This window comes from Pleurodeles waltl, chromosome 6 (genome assembly GCF_031143425.1).
Source record: "Pleurodeles waltl isolate 20211129_DDA chromosome 6, aPleWal1.hap1.20221129, whole genome shotgun sequence".
In the NCBI taxonomy this organism is placed as follows: Eukaryota; Metazoa; Chordata; class Amphibia; order Caudata; family Salamandridae; genus Pleurodeles; species Pleurodeles waltl.
In genome coordinates this window covers 432,604,537-432,621,901 of record NC_090445.1, presented here as the reverse complement: position 1 = coordinate 432,621,901, position 17,365 = coordinate 432,604,537, and positions in this window count along the sequence as shown.

Sequence of the window (17,365 nt, the reverse complement as noted above, 5' to 3'; positions counted from 1 at the left end):
CTCAAAACTACTTACTCGCAGGGGATATCCATCAATTGTGGTTAAACAAGCATGTTTATAATTTTTTTCTTAACAAATAGCTTCGAAGGGGCCTGTCAAACAGAGAGTGACAATGAGTTGCAACGCTTTGATGCCAGGAAGTTGAAAGAGTTGCCACCAAAACACACTCTTGATTTTAGGAACACACACCATACTATCCCCGCCGATTTTAGACTCGTAAGAGGCATATATGGTTGAATCAAAGGCTGATGGTACCAAGGATCACTATTCGCAAAGGCTTTGTAACAATAACACAGTGCCTTAAACAAGATCCTCTGCTTCAGTGGCAGCCAGTGTAGCTTGGCTTACTCAGGTCTGGAAGCAACACGGTTGGGCAAAAGTACCAACTGGGTGGCCACATTCTGCACTCATTGCAGTCGCCGTAACCACATCAGGGCCACTCCTAGATACAGCAAATTGAAGTATTCCAGTCTTTAAGTAATCATAGCCTGCACCGTTTTCCTACTGAACTCAGAAATCATATCTAAAATCTGTTTCAAGATTTTGGTAACTTTTATCCCATTGGTTATGGATTTGCCAGGAGTTGCTCCCACTCATAGGCTGGCACAGAGCATAAATTTGGCATCCTGAGCCCTCTCCTCAGAACACTCATGTATCCGTGGAAGATCAGACGGTGACTGAAACTGCTGTCTGAGACCTGAAAATAGTCCTAAATGACTGGACCTGCTCTCACTCTTGTACCCATGAAAAAGAAAGGGACTCCATGGGTCATAAGGCTGACGTGTTAAAGCCGCAGGGACAAAACAAGCTACAAGAGACCTTTCCTGTAATCTCTCACTTTCTCAGCTGATTGTTGGGAACTGGATCTGACTTGACTCTGTCTGCCCCTGTGGCTCTCTATGTGCCTTCCCTGAAGTCCTGGGGGCTTCAGATTTGTACTCCTGTGTTGGATTATGACTTAAAGGAATAAAGTCAGAAGATAAAATATTTGACTAAGACAAACCTGGTTAGCATATCCAACCCTTGCTCATTCTCACTTTGCATCAGATTGTGCCGAGGTCCTGTTCTACTGCGACCATTGGCTATCAGAGGCGATGGATTGGACTTGGCTTCTCGTGCCCTTCTATCAGTTCCACACAGGAGTCAGATCAATTGACAAAATAAACATCATGTTGAAAGCCCTTCACTGGAGAGTCTTTCGCTCTGTGTCTGGAACATAGAAGGTCTGTCAGGGTAAATTGAGGATGAGGACTTTTAGATTTCATTAAAACATTTCATGTGAGAATCCTACAAAAAAAACAGGGCCCAAGAAGTTATTGAGCTTTCAGCCTATTTGTGGTTTAGCAAGCTGACAGTTAAAACAAATTCAATGGGTCATCCTGCTGGAGGTCTTGCTGTATATGCAGCGGTTGAACTTAATGCCTGGATAGAGGACATCAATATAGACCATCCTAATTTGCAAGCAGTAAAGTTTGGCAGTATTACTCAACAAACCAATTACCCCTGCTTATATTGAGTGTTTATATCCACCCCTTGCTGGCAAAAAAGAAAGAATCCATTTATATTTTACTGGATTTTCTGACCGCTCAACTTACAGTAGGTCTGATGCCATATACCTTAATGACAGGTGATTTTAATATGACTTTCCTACAGGTGGTACCCAGGGTTCAAATAGTAGATCAGATTTGGCATATCCCTTGTTTTAAACAAACAAGCAGAGGAAGGTCGCAAGTGGGTCCAGAATGGTCGTGTGGAACTGGATATACCGGCACATTCGACTCATCACTCAGCGACTTCCTATTCAATCATTGACTATACATTACTAACACTTTCTCTATTTCATGAGGTGTCTTGTTATGAGTTGGGAAGCCGACTGGAAAGTGACCATCAACCGCAGATGATTCATTTAAATTTGCATGTTTCTTTGCACAATCAAGTCCACACGGAGGATGGTACAAGTCTCCACGACTAATAATGGGAAGTTGCAGTGGTCTATAGAGTCCATCGAAAAAGTGGATCTCACAGTCAGACTCCAATGAGAAAGTTAAGTCAAACTACTCTCAACCCACTGGACCTGTGAGAGCAATTCCCAAAGCAACTTCTGGAGCATGATGATGGTGTCCATAAGATGGTAACTGCCTTGGTTGGGGCATGCACATGGCCTAGAAGAGTGTCTGTTCAACTTTTAACAGCAAAAAAAAAGCTGGATCAAGCTCTCTGGGTTCTTAGAAACAATTAAAATTCGAGTACACGGAGAGAGATCCTCCCTAAAGTGAGATTATTTTTTTAAAAAGCCATAGGGACTCAGCTAAATCTGAGGCTGACTTATATTGGTGTCAAATTTATTCAGCTATAAGATGAAATGACACCAGGGAATTTTGGCAGTTGGTGAATCGAGCAGCTGGGTCAAGGATGCTGCTGTCAACTGAATATTTCGGAAGCTTCCTGGTCAGCCTACATAGATGAAATGTGTGGCAGTGCAGAAGTAGCAAAGACTCAATCAGGAGCAGTGGCCTTAAATTTGGAGGGGGAAGCCTCATTAAAAGCTGTTTAAGTAAGAGAAGTGGAGAAAATAATTACCAGGAGTCACCGAAATGGGGCACCTGGCGCCAGTGGTTTTACAAGGGCGATATTTAAACAAAACCCACAATATTGGGCGAAGAAGCTGGTCTCCTTATTCGATCAAGTCCTTACTACCCACAAAATTCCTGATAGCTGGGGTGGGTCTATTCTGGTTCCACTTAATAAAGCTGGAGATTCCACTGTACCTTCCAATTTCAGGTTGATTGCTTTAATGGATGGCAATGCAAAATGCTTTACAAAATGCCTGCTTTCTGACCTGACAGATTGGGCTAATAGGAGTTCACTGGTGCCATTGAACCAGACGGGGTTTATCAAGGTAATTGGTACAACTACCAATATCCAGATGCTGGCCTCATTAATCGAACAGTCAACACTCCATTCTTTAAATGTCCATCTATGCTATGTGAACTTTCGCACAGCCTTCGATGCGGTGCAGGGTAAGGTCCTGTGGACCAAGCTTCAGAGAAGGAGTATCTCTCCTCTCCTTTTGTGAGCTATCCAACTGCTGTACACAGATACCTGGACAAGGGTCAGGCTGGGAAAAGACCCGACAATATCTGAAAAGATTCCAACGAGAAATGGCCTAAAGCAAGGCTGTGTATTGGCTCCGCTTTTATTTAATTTGTATCTTGTGGAAATGTCATCTGCCCTAAATAGGGCAAACTCTCTCATTAAAAGTGGCAGGCTTTAAAGCATCACATATGCTGTATGTGGACAATGTGGTTTTGATTAGTTACACAAAAGTTGGTCTGCAGCGTTTAATCAATACAACTGCTTTGTATGCTGTAGTACACGGGTTAAGAATCAATCTCAACAAAACAAAAACCATGTTAGTAACAAGGAGAAGATTATCACCGGCCATGAGCCGCGGCCCATCCTTTAGGGCGGAGGGGCCACCCCCCCCCCACCTTCTGGCCCTCATGAAGAGTAGCCATCAGGCTTAGCAAAGGTCAGCCTGACAGACACTCTTCATGTTCAGATCAGGCAGCCAGGACTGAGACACGCGCGATTTGCGCAGACTCCTGGTTGCTTGAGATGAACTGTGCTGGGCTGAAGAGGTCACAGCTCCTATGGGCGTGACCTCCTCAGCTCAGCAAAGGTGCCTCAAGGCCCTTCCCCTCGGTGATGAGGGGAAGCGTCACCCATTGACTTCGACATGGACGCTTCAGATTTAAGCCCTGAAGCACCCAGGGCGAGTGTCCATCAGTGACGCATCGTCACAGAGTGGGGAGGGATCAGAAGTCTCACTGACCCATCCACTCTGTGACGAAGTTGGGACTGCTGCCTTCCCTCATTGGCTGGCCTAAGGTCAGCCAGAGAGGGAAGGCAGCAGTCCCAACCCTCCTGGGACCTCCGAGCTGAAGGTAAGTGTGTGTGTGTGTGTTTTTTAAATGAATGTTTGGTGCATGCATGTATGTTTGAATGTTGAGTGTTGTGAATGGATGTGCGTACATGCGTGTGTATGAATAAATAAGCGTGAGTGTGCATCCCGCCCGCCCGCCCCCCCCCTCCCTCCTAAAATTACCGCTGCCACTGCCGCCCACATTCTATATCGATGGGTCAGCTCTAGAAATTGTGTCTGAGTATAAATATCTGGGAGTGATTTTTGATTTCAGAAGTGTATTAACCCCTTCTGTGCCCAGGATGTAATGGTTACGTCCTGAGGCACAGTGCTCTTGTGCCCAGGATGTAACCATTACGTCCTGGGCACAGAGCCCAGAGGGAGCGCTAGCGCTCCCTCTGTGGGGTTCTCCCCCATTCCCCCCAGGCAGGTCACGTGGAGGAGGCCGGAGAGGCTTCAAAGGGAAAGAAAGGGAAAGAAAGGATTGTAAAGCAGTACGGCTTTTGAAATGCCCACTAGACACCAGGGATTTCTTTTACAAGGGTCGCTCCCAGGGGGGGCATTTTTGTTTATGGCCTTTTCTGCCTCTAGGCACCAGGGATAATTTCCCTGCCACTGATAGGGCCTACTGCTATGGTTTTCATGGTGTTACAAACGCCACGAAAACCATGGTGGTAGGCAGGGTCAAAATGCCTGAAGCGGTACATTAGCGGCCGCCGGGCTGGAGATTCTTATCTCCAGCCCGGCGGCTGCTACCTCCATGGCGGTCGGAGTGGTGCATTGGCGGGTTGGCTTCAGCCAACCCGCCAGTGTCATAATATGACTGTACTGTATGTACTGCCAGCCTGTTGGGGGTACCACCGCCATATTACCACCGACCTCCGGGGTCAAAATTACCCCCTGTGTCTCCTCTTTATCATATTGGAGAAGCCCTGCAATGTGCAATGCTATGTCAGACTCCCGCTACCCTCCATTGTAAATACCACTTATATGTAGACTCAGACATATTTAATAAACATTCCAAGCAGAACGTCTACAAACAGAAGTAGCGCATATATGTGTCATCCTTGTCCCAAGTGGATGGAGCAATGGCCTAAGCTGTGAATGGAAGACCAATTTAAATATACAAGAGCAGCCGGTAGGTGACTATCGCTGGCAAAAGCCAGATAAAAATGCCTGTGCTGCCACTACAGTTTTGTCTCTGCGACCACTGTCTGTGCACAGCAGCCCAAAGATCTGACAGTTGAAATGCACAGTTACAACGATGGCACACATGGTGTACCATTTCAAACCACACAACCCGTCTGTGTATTTCAATCTGTGATAAAGAAAGACCCAGCGTGTATGCATGATTGTAATATGTGCTGAGTCAGAAGCCTAAAACCTGCAGAACTTACTATGATGATATCAAGGCAGGAGCGTTTTCTCTGCAGTGCCATTCAGGGGATCTTTTCCATCCCAGCAAAAATTGTATATTACGTTGTTTTTATAAAACATAGTGTTCTCCTGAAGAGTTATCTTGGAGCTGTGAAAGAAAATCCAGCCACTACCCTACAAAGGAGTCAGATCACCCCAAAACACTGACAAGCCCCAAAAGTTTGACAACAGCCAGGTCTTCACAGCCTTCCAAAATTTGCACAAATTGCTTTCCAGGTGTAAGGAGGGTGTTCCATTCAACTGCTGCCACGGTATAGAAGGCACATCTACCTAGGGCTTTCCATTTCACCTTAGGAACCAATGTAAAGAGCCATTCCACAAATGTTAGCTTGTGACTAGATCTGTAGGTATGAAAGATTATCTTCTCAGTGTAGAATAAAGACATGGGACTGCGGCCAGTGATCAATGTGAAGGAGATCAAGTTGCACCTGCTCTACCTCCGCTTCAAGATGGAAAGGATTTGCCACCTTGTGGATGTTTTTTAATGTGGGGACTGGCTGGTAGGCGTAACCTGAAAGATGCTTACTTGGTTGTACCTATTCTCAAACGACATGACAGTTACATATAGTATGAGTGGGACATTTTATTATGTTGTGCAAAGAAATCTACTTAATCGTCAAGGCGTTCACCACACCAGAGGCCACCGCCAAAACCATATCAGGATCTCCATGACAATCTATCCGACTTCTTTCACAGCAAAATTGAAAATATTTACAGCAACCTTAGCAATACCACTGACCTGGTCAGTGAACTGCTCTGCCTCCCGTAGGTCCACCTGTATGTAGAGTCCTCGTTCCTCTGAACTCCTGATCGCTGTCAGGAGTCCGAGGCCCTCCTCCACCCGCAGGCTTCTGCCTGCGCCTCATCCCTGGTGTCTAGTGGGGAGCTCTGCTTTCCTACTAGGCTGCCATCTGCCTCTCTTCTCCTTTTTCCTGCTTCACTCTCTGTGTGCCTTCCCTTCCATGCCTGTCCCTTTTGTGCCCCTTCTGCCTTTCACAGTGCTCCTTTTGCCTTTTTGCCTCGCTTCTGCGTTAGTCTTTCCTCGTATTTCTCTCCCCTCACGCCACTCTCTCTCTTACTCTTGCTCCTCTCGCTCTCTCCCGCCGCTGATACCCCTGCGGCCCACCCCCTCCTCTCCCTCGTGCTGCATTCCCACTGCTGCTGCCCTGTGGCCCGTCCCCTTTTTTGTGCCTTTTTCTGCCTCCGCTCCCGCCTCCCAGCTGTCCTCTCCTCCCCACTACTTAATGGCTCCTGCTGCACGGTAGGACAAGCAATACCACTGACCTGGTCAGTGAACTGCTCTGCCTTCCATAGCTTCACCTGTAAGTAGAGCCCTTGTCCTTCTGAACTGCTGACCTTTGTCAGGAGTTCAAAGCCCTCCTCCACCCGCAGGCTTCTGCCTGCACCTCATCCCTGGTGTCTAGTGGGGAGCTCTACTTTCCTACTAGGCTGCCCTCTGGCTCTCTCCTCCTTTTTTTCTGCTTTGCTTTCTGTGTGCTTTCTCTTCCATGTCTGTACCTTTTTTGTCCCTTTTGCCTTTCAGAGTGCTCCTTTTGCCTTTTTGCCTCGCTTCTAGGTTACACTCTTTCCTCGTATTTCTCTCCCATCACTCCAATCTCTTTCTCTCACTATCACTCCTCTCTCTCTCTCCCGCCGCTGCTGCCCCTGCAGCCCCACCCCCCTCCTCTCTCTCATGCTACGTTCCCGCCGCTGTTGCCCCCGTGGCCCGCCCCCTTTTTTCGCGCTGTTTTCCACCCGCCTCCCAGCTGTCCTCTCCTCCCCCCTCCCTACTTAATGGGGACCACACCAAAGGCAAGCCCATCTGTGCCTGTCCGCGCCTGGACCACGCCCAGTGCCGGAAACCCTGGTTCTCGCACCCACCGCCGCGACACTCGACTCCGCTACGATGCCACCACCCTCCAAGCGCTCAACGCCTGCCCCTCATCCACCTGCCATCAAGCCACCCCGCAGCTCATCCACGGACCCTTCTCCTGGCAGAACTGCACCTTCACCAGCTTGCACTCCAATGACCCACCCACCAAGACAGGACACAACCACCTGAGATGCTTCCTACTCAACACCCACGCTGTCCACAAACACACCGTTGAACTCTGAAGCCTACTTGACTCAGCCGCCCCAGACGTCGCCTTCCTGACCGAGACCTGGATGAACCCCTCCTCAGCGCCCGACATCTCATAGCATCCCAGACAGCTACAAGATCACTCGCAGGGACTGCACCAACAGACCAGGAGGAGGCATCGCCATTGTCCACAGGAATACCATCAGAATCCCGACCAGCACCGAAGACACCCTCAGCACCGCAGAACACCTGCACTTCCAGATCCACACTGATCCAAACACCACCGTCAGAGAGACCCACTTATACAGACCCTCCCCGACAGCAGTTACTCCATCTCCGACGTCATCAGCATGCACGCCCTTGCATCCCCCAGACTACATACTCCTTGGGGACCTGAACTTCCACCTCGAGAACACCAACAACAACAACTCCATCACCCTGCTTGACAACCTCGCCAACCTTGGCCTCAAGCAGCTCGTCACGACACCCACCCACTCTGCAGGACACATGCTCTTCCCCATTTTCTCCACCAGCAAACACGTCTCCTTCAGCCACACCACCAAACTCCACTGGACCAACCACTGTTGCATCCACTTCTTCTTTGAGAAAACCACAACACACCATCACCTGCAACGGATTCCCCACTGCAGTTGGAACAAGGTCACCGAAGACCAGCTGATCACCACCCTCTCCCGGAACCCACCTATCGACACCAACACAGCAGCCTGCAACCTAAGGTAATGGATCGACGACTATGCCAACACTCTCGTCCCAATCAAGAAACCCTCTAACAGACGCACCAACAGAAAGGCCTTCTGGTTCACCGCCGACCTCCAAGAAACCAAGCAAACATGCTGAAGACTCGAGAAAAAGTGGTGCCAAGAACAGACACCGGACAACCACACAGCCTTCAAGAACACCATCTGCCGACACCACCAACTCATCCAAACCGCCAAAAGCACTGCCTTCAAAGAATGCATCGACACAAACACACACAGCTACAAGGAGCTCTTCAACATCATGAAGGAACTCTCCACTCCTGGCTCCAACATCAACGACATCCCACCATCACAAGACCTTTGCGACTTCCTAGCCACTTTCTTCTTCCGCAAGATCGCAGACATCCATAACAGCTTCAATACCCTGACCCCCCCGTCAACCACCGACACCACAGACTCACCGGCCACCAGCCTCCTGGTCTCCTGGACCAACGTCAATGACGACAACACCATCAAAACCATGAACACCATCCACTCCGGCTCACCATCCGACCCCTGCCCTCACCACATCTTCAACAAAGCAAGCTCCGCCATTGCACCCTAACTCCGGAAGATAATCAACAGTTACTTCGAGACTGCCACCTTCCTGGAGAGCTGGAAACAGACCGAGATCAACGCCCTCCTCAAGAAACCCAAGGCAGACCCCAAGGACCTCAAGAACTTCCGCCCCATCTTCCCTGTTCCCCTTACCGGCAAAAGTCAGAGAAAACTGTCAATAAACAACTGACCCGTTTCCTCGAGGGGAACAACACACTGGACCCGTCCCAATCCGGATTCCTCAGCAACCACAGCACCAAAACCACCCTTATCGCTGCCACTGACGATATCAGGATCATACTTGACAACGGCGAAACCGCGGCCCTCATCCTCCTGGACCTCTCGGCCACGTTTGACACCGTCTGCCACCACACCCTACGCACACGCCTCAACGACGCAGGGATCCGCGACAGAGCCCTGGACTGGATCACCTCCTTCCTCAATGGCAGAACTCAGAGAGTCCGCCTCCCTCCATTCCGCTCTGAAGCCACCAAAATCGTCTGCGGCGTACCCCAGGTATTGTCTCTCAGTCCGACCCTCTTCAACATCTTCATGGCATTGCTTGCAAACATCACCCAATCTCACAACCTCAACATTGTCTCATATGATGATGACACCCAGCTGATCCTCTCCCTCACCAAGGACCCCGCCACCGCCAAAACCAACCTCCACGAAAGAATGAAGGCCATCGCCGAATGGATGAAGAACAGCTGCCGGAAACTGAATTCTGACAAAACGGAGGTCCTTATCCTCGGCTCCACCCCCTCCGCATGGGACGACTGCTGGTGGCCTGCCACACTGGTAACCGTACCAACACCCACTGAGCACGCACACAACCTGGGATTCAACCTGGACTCATCGCTATCAATGACCTAGCAAGTCAACACCACCTCTTCCTCCTGCTTCAACGGTCGGTCACCCAAGCCCTGGTAAGCAGCAAACTGGACTACGGCAAATCCCGCTATGCAGGAACCACGGCCAAGCTCCAGAAAAGACTGCAACACATACAGAACGCCACTGCACGCCTCATCCTGGACATCCCCCGCCACAGCCACATCACAGCTCACCTGAGAGACCTGCCCTGGCTCCCCATCAACAAGAGAATCACGTTCAAACTCCTCACCCATGCTCATAAGGCACTACATAAAACTGGACCAGAATACCTTAATAGACAGCTCTCCTTCTACACCCTGACCCGACAGCTTTGCTCCGCTGACCTTGCCCTCGCCACCGTCCCAAGCATCCACAGAACGATTGCCAGAGGTAGATCGTTCTCCCACCTCACCATCAAGATGTGGAACATTCTTCCCACCCACCTACGACAGACACAGGACCTACTTACCTTCAGGAGACACTTCGAGGCCCGGCTGTTCGATCAGTAGCAGCCCGTCCCCCATCAGCACCATGAGAACCTCACGGGTGAGTAGTGTGCTTTACAAATGCTTTGATTGATTGACTTGGAACTGAACCCCAACCTTAAGGATCTCATCGCCAGCTTGTCCGCTGCCAACCAAGACACACATAACCTGCTGGAAAACACTCACAGAGGAAGACACCACAGCAATCATGAAAACAGTCCATTCAGGAGCCCCAATGCCAGAGAGCACTGCTGCTCAAGTTGGTTGTGCTGTCACTCATGTAGATTTTCTATTTGAGCGGCCTTTCACAAATGGGTCATGACCACTCCCGTTGGGAAAATCTCCCGGGTTGCCCTCCTAGCATCCAAAAGTTCCGCTAGGGTGCAACAATTCTCACTCACCAACTTACCGTTGGTGAGCCGCATGTGAGAAAAGTCTGCCATGCAGTGACTGGCGGAATTGGGCCTGAACTCTGCATTACATTCTTAACGTGGAGTGGACAAAACTCAGTGAACTCCCCCGGCAGAGCAGTATTTATCAACACCCTCTAGTCGGAACCCAAGAACCTGATCTGTGGAGTCCCCCAGGGTTCAATCAGTCAGCCCAACCCTGTTCAACATCTATATGACTCCTCTCACTAACATCATCAGAACACATGGCATCTCCATCATTTCCTACAGTGATGACACCCAATCATCCTATTGCTCTCTGACAAGTCTACCACCACCAGAGCCAACTTCTCTGATTGCATGATCAACGGAGCAGTCAATTGCCTGATAACTCATTTCCGACAAGACTGAAGTGTTGATCTTCAAGAATGAGAACTCCCCCTGGGGCTTCACCTTGTGGCCAGCAGAACTCAGACCCACTCCCACACCAACCAACCATGCAAGAAACCTGGGAATCATCCTCAATGACAAACTCAACATGACAGAACAGGTCAATGCAGTCAGCTCCTCCTGCTTCCATATACACCCCACGATCTTCAAATGAATACCCCGGAATACCAGACACACATCACACAAGCCCTCAACGCAAACATACTTAACTATGGCTAGGCACACTATGCCTGAATCTCAAACTAACTCCTCCACTGGTTCCAGACCATCCAGAATGCAGGAGTAAGAGTCATTCTAGACTTCCCATGATGCACAAACATCACACCACATCTCACCATATCTCCACTTGCTGCCCATATATAAACCCTGTTGATAGAAATGGAGTCTTGGGTTGGCAGTCAGGTTACCCCCTGTCCAAGCAAGGACCCTCACTCCAGTCAGGGTAAAGGAAAATAACACTCAGTTAACCCCCACTCATCCCCTTGGTAGCTTGGCACAAGCAGGCAGGCTTAACTCAGAGGCAATGTGTTAAGTATTTGTACAACCACACAGTAATACAGTGAACCACTACAAAATGACACAACACAGGTTTAGAAAAATATTAAATATTTTATCTGGATAAACAAGACCAAATATGATAAAAATTTACAATGTACAGTTAAAAATAAAAATTTAGTACTGAAAACAGCACAAATACTGCAAGTTGATATTATGCAGCGTCGTGACGGAGTCGTTTCCTACAGTGCGATGCCAATAGCGCCATTTACGGAGTTGTTCGATCCCCAGGTACAGTACCTTAAGAAACAAGTAGAAAACATGCTGGTGCACAGAGTCAGGGAGAGCGGTGTCGCTGGATCCGATGCAACGTCAGTTCCGGTGCCACGGGGCAGAAGGACAGAGGCGTCGGTCCTCACTACAGGGCAGTGGAGATGAAGCAGCATCAGATGTGAAGTCGGTCCCTTACTTCCGGCAGATGCAAAGCCTGGCAGAGTCAAAATGCTGCGGGGCAACCTCACAAGGTCGCAATGACATCACAAGGCTGCAGGTGCTGTGATGGCGTCGGGTCGCCACAGACATTGGACTTACGACCCTCCCATGTCAGCGAAGTCGGGCGGGATAGGCGGCTGCAGCGACGCAAGGCCTACAGGGTCGTTGGACTTCTACAAGGTCCACGGCCTCGGGGCAGGCGGAGTCTCGGTTTCGGGGAAGTGGCGTCAGCTCACAGGGTCATTGGATTCATCACACTCAGAGAGGTCCTCAGCCTCGGGGCAAGTGGCGTCGCAGTTCCGGGCAGCGGCGTCCTTTGCGAAGACACATGGGGGGTCATTCTGACTCCCGCCGGGCGCGGTCACCGCGCGCCCGGCGGGAGCCGCCAAAATACTGTACTGCGGTCGGAAGACCGCGGTGGGTATTTTGAGGTTTCCCCTGGGCTGGCGGGCGGCCTCCAAAAGGCCGCCCGCCAGCCCAGGGGAAACCGTCCTTCCCATGATGAAGCCGGCTCGTAATCGAGCCGGCGGAGTGGGTAGGTGCGACGGGTGCTGTTGCACCCGTCGCGTATTTCACTGTCTGCCAAGCAGACAGTGAAATACTCGTAGGGGCCCTCTTACGGGGGCCCCTGCAGTGCCCATGCCATTGGCATGGGCACTGCAGGGGCCCCCAGGGGCCCCGCGACCCCCCCTACCGCCATCCGGTTCCCGGCGGGCGGACCGCCGGGAACTGGATGGCGGTAGGGGGGGGTCGGAATCCCCTCGGCGGCGCAGCTAGCTGCGCCGCCTTGGAGGATTCAAACGGGCGGCGGTACACTGGCGGGAGACCGCCAGTGTTGCCGGTCTGACCGCGGCTTTACCGCCGCGGTCAGAATGCCCTGCGGGGCACCGCCGGCCTGTCGGCGGTGCTCCCGCCGACCCTGGCCCCGGCGGTCTAAGACCGCCGGGGTCAGAATGACCCCCATGGTGTCGTCCGGTGTCGTTAGACTGTTTTTTCTCCAGGAATTCACTTCCAGGGGTCAAGGAACTGGAATGGCACCCTCTGGCAAGCTAGAGTCCACAGCAAGTAGACTCAGGTCTGGTTGGTGAAGCCTTTGCTGTCCCTGAGGCTTCAAAACAGGAGGCAAGCTCTACTCTAAGCCTTTGGAGTCACTTCTCAAGCAGGAATTCAACAAGGTCTAGTCTCTGTGTCCTTACACAGGTAGAAGCAGCAACTGCAGGATAGCCCAACACAGCACAGCACAGCACAGTCACAGGCCCGGGCAGCACTTCTCCTCAGCTCTTCAGCTCTTCTCCTGACAGAGGTTCCTCTTGAATCCATGAAGTAATCCTGAAGAAATCAGATTTTAAGGGGTTTTGGGTCCACTACTTCTACCCCTTTCTGCCTTTGAAGTAGGCCTACTTTGAAGGGAAGTCTCTGTTGTTCTCAAAATCCTTCCTTGCCCAGACCAGGCCCCAGACACACACCATGGGGTTGGAGACTGCATTGTGTGAGGACAGGCACAGCCCTTTCAAGTGTAATTGACCACTCCTCCCCTCCTCCAGCCCAGATGGCTCATCGGGATATGCAGGCTACACCCCAGCTCCCTTTGTGTCACTGTTTAGAGGAGAGGTGCAAACAGCCCAACTGTCAAACCGACCCAGACAGGGAATCCACAAACAGGCAGAGTCACAGAATGGTTTAAGCAAGAAAATGCCTACTTTCTAAAAGTGCCATTTTCAAACACACAATCTAAAAACAACCTTTACCGAAAGATGTATTTTTAAATTGTGAGTTCAGAGACTCTAAACTCCAGATTTCTATCTGCTCCCAAAGGGAATTTGCACTTTAATAATAATTAAAGGCAGCTCCCATGTTAACCTATGAGAGACATAGGCCTTGCAACAGTGAACACAAAATTTGGCAGTATTTCACTGTTAGGACATGTAAAACACATCAGTACATATCCCGCCTTTAACATGCACCGCACCCTGCCCATGGAACTACCTAGGGCCTACCTGAGAGGAGCTTTACATGTATAAAAAGGGAATGTTTAGGCCTGGCAAGTGGATACACTTGCCAAGTTGAATTGGCAGTTTGAGACTGGACACACAGACACTGCAGTTGCAGGTCTGAGCCATGTTTACAGGGCTACTAGTGTGGGTGGCACAGCCAGTGCTGCAGGCCCACTAGTAGCATTTAATTTACTGGTCCTGGACACCTCTAGTGCACTTTACTAGGGACTTACTACTAAATCAAATATGCCAATCATGGGAAAGCTAATCAACAATACAATTTACACAGAGAGCATATGCACTTTAGCACTGGTTAGCAGTGGTAAAGTGCCCATAGTCCTGAAGCCAATAAAAACAGGTCAGAGGAAGGAGGCAAAAAGATTGGGGATGTCCCTGCAAAAAGGGCCAGGTCCAACAGGTGCCAATTCAAATATCTCACTGCACAACTTAGGATCAGTATACCTTAACAACTGCCTTCATTTTCACAAACTCAGTAGACACCTGCATTCAGCCCCACTCTCACACACCACAGCCCCCTCCTTGTTCCAGAAAAGCAGAATGGGAGGCCTAGCATTCTCCTATATCACACCCAAAGCCTGGAATGACTTCCCTCTACACCTCTTATTCACTTCTTGAATTATCCAAGAGTCCGAAGATCCAGCTTTTTAACTAATTTCTCTGATGCTGACACATTACACCCATAGTCCCACACCTATACTCCTGCCTCAGCACCTGGATGCCATACAAATTGACATAACATTTAATAACATGTAACATAGCATATAACATAACATATACCATAATGTTAGGACAAATAGTTGGGCTGATGGCATCATTCGTCCAGACTACTTTTTCAGCATCCCTGCACTACAGTGTTGTGCAAAGTTGGAAGGTTCTGCATCTCTCCAAAGGGCTGGGATAATCATAAGTGATTCCATTCAGAGTTGCTTTGTTTTTTTATCCTCATGGAATCAGAGAATGGAAGAGACAATTGTGGGAGCTCCCTGGATCTCATTATGAAGTCATATGTTAACATCCCTGGGTGTGGGAACTCGCCGTAATGAAATGTAGATGAAGGGCAAGTGATTGAGTTAGGAGAAGCTTTTTCACATCAGCTGCTTGGGTCTCCTTTGCTTGGAAAGGTGTGTGTGTTGAATTCACTTTTGCATGGACAGTGCACTGGGCATGGTACATAAATTACCAAGTGGGCACAAAATCAAATGTTCTTGCTGATGTCATGAAATAATTCTGGCAGCATTATCTGGACAGGTGAATTGTTTTTGCAGGCAGAGATGGGACTTTGCAATGTCATTTACTTTACAGATATGAGTGATTGGATGATGGATGAGGAGATATTCTTGCTCCTCTTGCAGATATGTGAAGTTTTAGAAAATGTTCTATTTGTCCAGGGAACAAGATGCTTCCGAATTCTAGTTGTCCAGTAACATTACGCACATTTAGTTTCCTGCGATGAGTGTGCAAATTGTGGCGGCATTCCCATTATGCCAAAGCTCTAATTAAAGCTTTTCTGATTATGACAGAGCATGCTTTGGCAGGGGTTTGATTATTATGGATTCCAGCAAGCCTTTAATAATGCCAAACTTCTGGTGATATCCAACTCTGAACAGGAAAGACCTCGATTTCTGTCATGTTTTGAATATTCACTAGCTTCATAAGCAGATATTCTGTCTAGGCTGGCTTTCTGACCATGGCAGAACTCTGAATGTGCCAGCACTTTCATTCTGCTGAAGGTTTGATTATAAATCTAATGAGAAGTTTTTTGGTCCCAAGGGGGATGTGTAGCCTTTGACTCCCACAGCAACCAATTGCTTTTTGAAGAAACCTTGCGAACACATAAGGCTAAAAGAACTTCAAGAAGTATCATTGTATTCAATTATTGACATGATTTAGATGAGGTTGATTATTTTGTATTCTGCGCTTAGTAAATACTTACTTTACAAGGTCATTAATGACTACTTTAATGGTATCAAAAAGAACTAGTACCATAACAGTAGCTTGGTTTTGTAATTGTGATGACAGTAGGATAATGATTGTCGTATATTGACGGGATCCCATATATTGTAATGCTAGTAGGGATCATTCACTGCTGTTTTATTGCTGTGTTACAATATCGCTAGAACACGGGCTTTTTTATGTATTTTACTGTGGATAAGTTTGACCAGTAGGGACTAAATGAAGTTATTATATTGTTCCATCTAGGGGAATCATTTATTGTGGATTGGACACATTGAAAAAGAAAAGTTTGGATATTTGTTGTGATGAGGGTAAGTAGTCTCAGTTGAGGTATCCTCTACTGTTCACTTATGCATGGCTCTGCTAAGTGAGAAGACTGATTCAAATTATTTTGCTTTATTTTTAGGTGCTATCTGCATAAACATGACTTTTGTCCTGATGATGACCCTTTATTGATTGGTTCTTTCTTTGGGGTCAAAACGATGACATTCATTTTTGTGGATTACTTTGGGATAAAACGAGCGACTTCTGGACAGCTGGACTGAAGGCGTCCCTTTGAAGTTCACTCCTTCTTTTATATATATTTTTAACCACAAATTGTACATACTGTATATAACGCCCTGCACTCTATATTTTCACACTAATCACTTTTCACTGCACTGTTATCTTGGGAGCACCTTATTATGCTAAATCATGTCATCAATTGAATAAAATGATACTTCTTGAAGTTCCTTTAGCCTTGTGTGTTTGCAAGCTGTCTTGAAAAAGCAATTGGTTGCCGTGGGAGTCAAAGGCTACACTTCCCCCTTGGGACCAAAAAACACCTCATTAGATTTATATACCCGGGTCCTGGGGTTACTGGGTTTGCCTCATTTTCTTTATGAAGATTGGATTATAGCAGAAGTTAGGATATGTGATGGTTCTAAATCTACCCTTGCTCTTAATTTAGTTTCCAATGATTGTCTTGTGAATTTCCATTATAAATGTACTTAGCATTTACTTAATTGCCAAAATGTAAAGCCAGAATATACTTGTGTTCCCGTGCCAAGGTTGCCAACAATGGATCAGCAAAACGGTTCATAAGCTGACTTTCTCCACTTGACCACTGAGATAACTACTCTATGTATCCATGTTATGGTTATTTAGCCAGGTAACAATGACATGATGTAATTCAATTCTAGAATGGGATGGAGAGCTTGGATGGGTGGAAGCAAGATGGCTCTCCTCATTACAGCGTACGTTTACCTAAATAAATGAAGTTCATATCATCTTGTGTTTCTTGGATTTACATGCGGAACTGAATCTAACACTGGCAAAAAGCGAAAACTACGGGCGAAGAGGAGAAATTTTTAGAAACATCCCAACATCACAGTTTAAAAGGGAAAAAGGAAAAACTTCACCGTTGGAATTTACAATTGTGTTTGTAGATGACATTGGTATGTACTCTATTTTTTC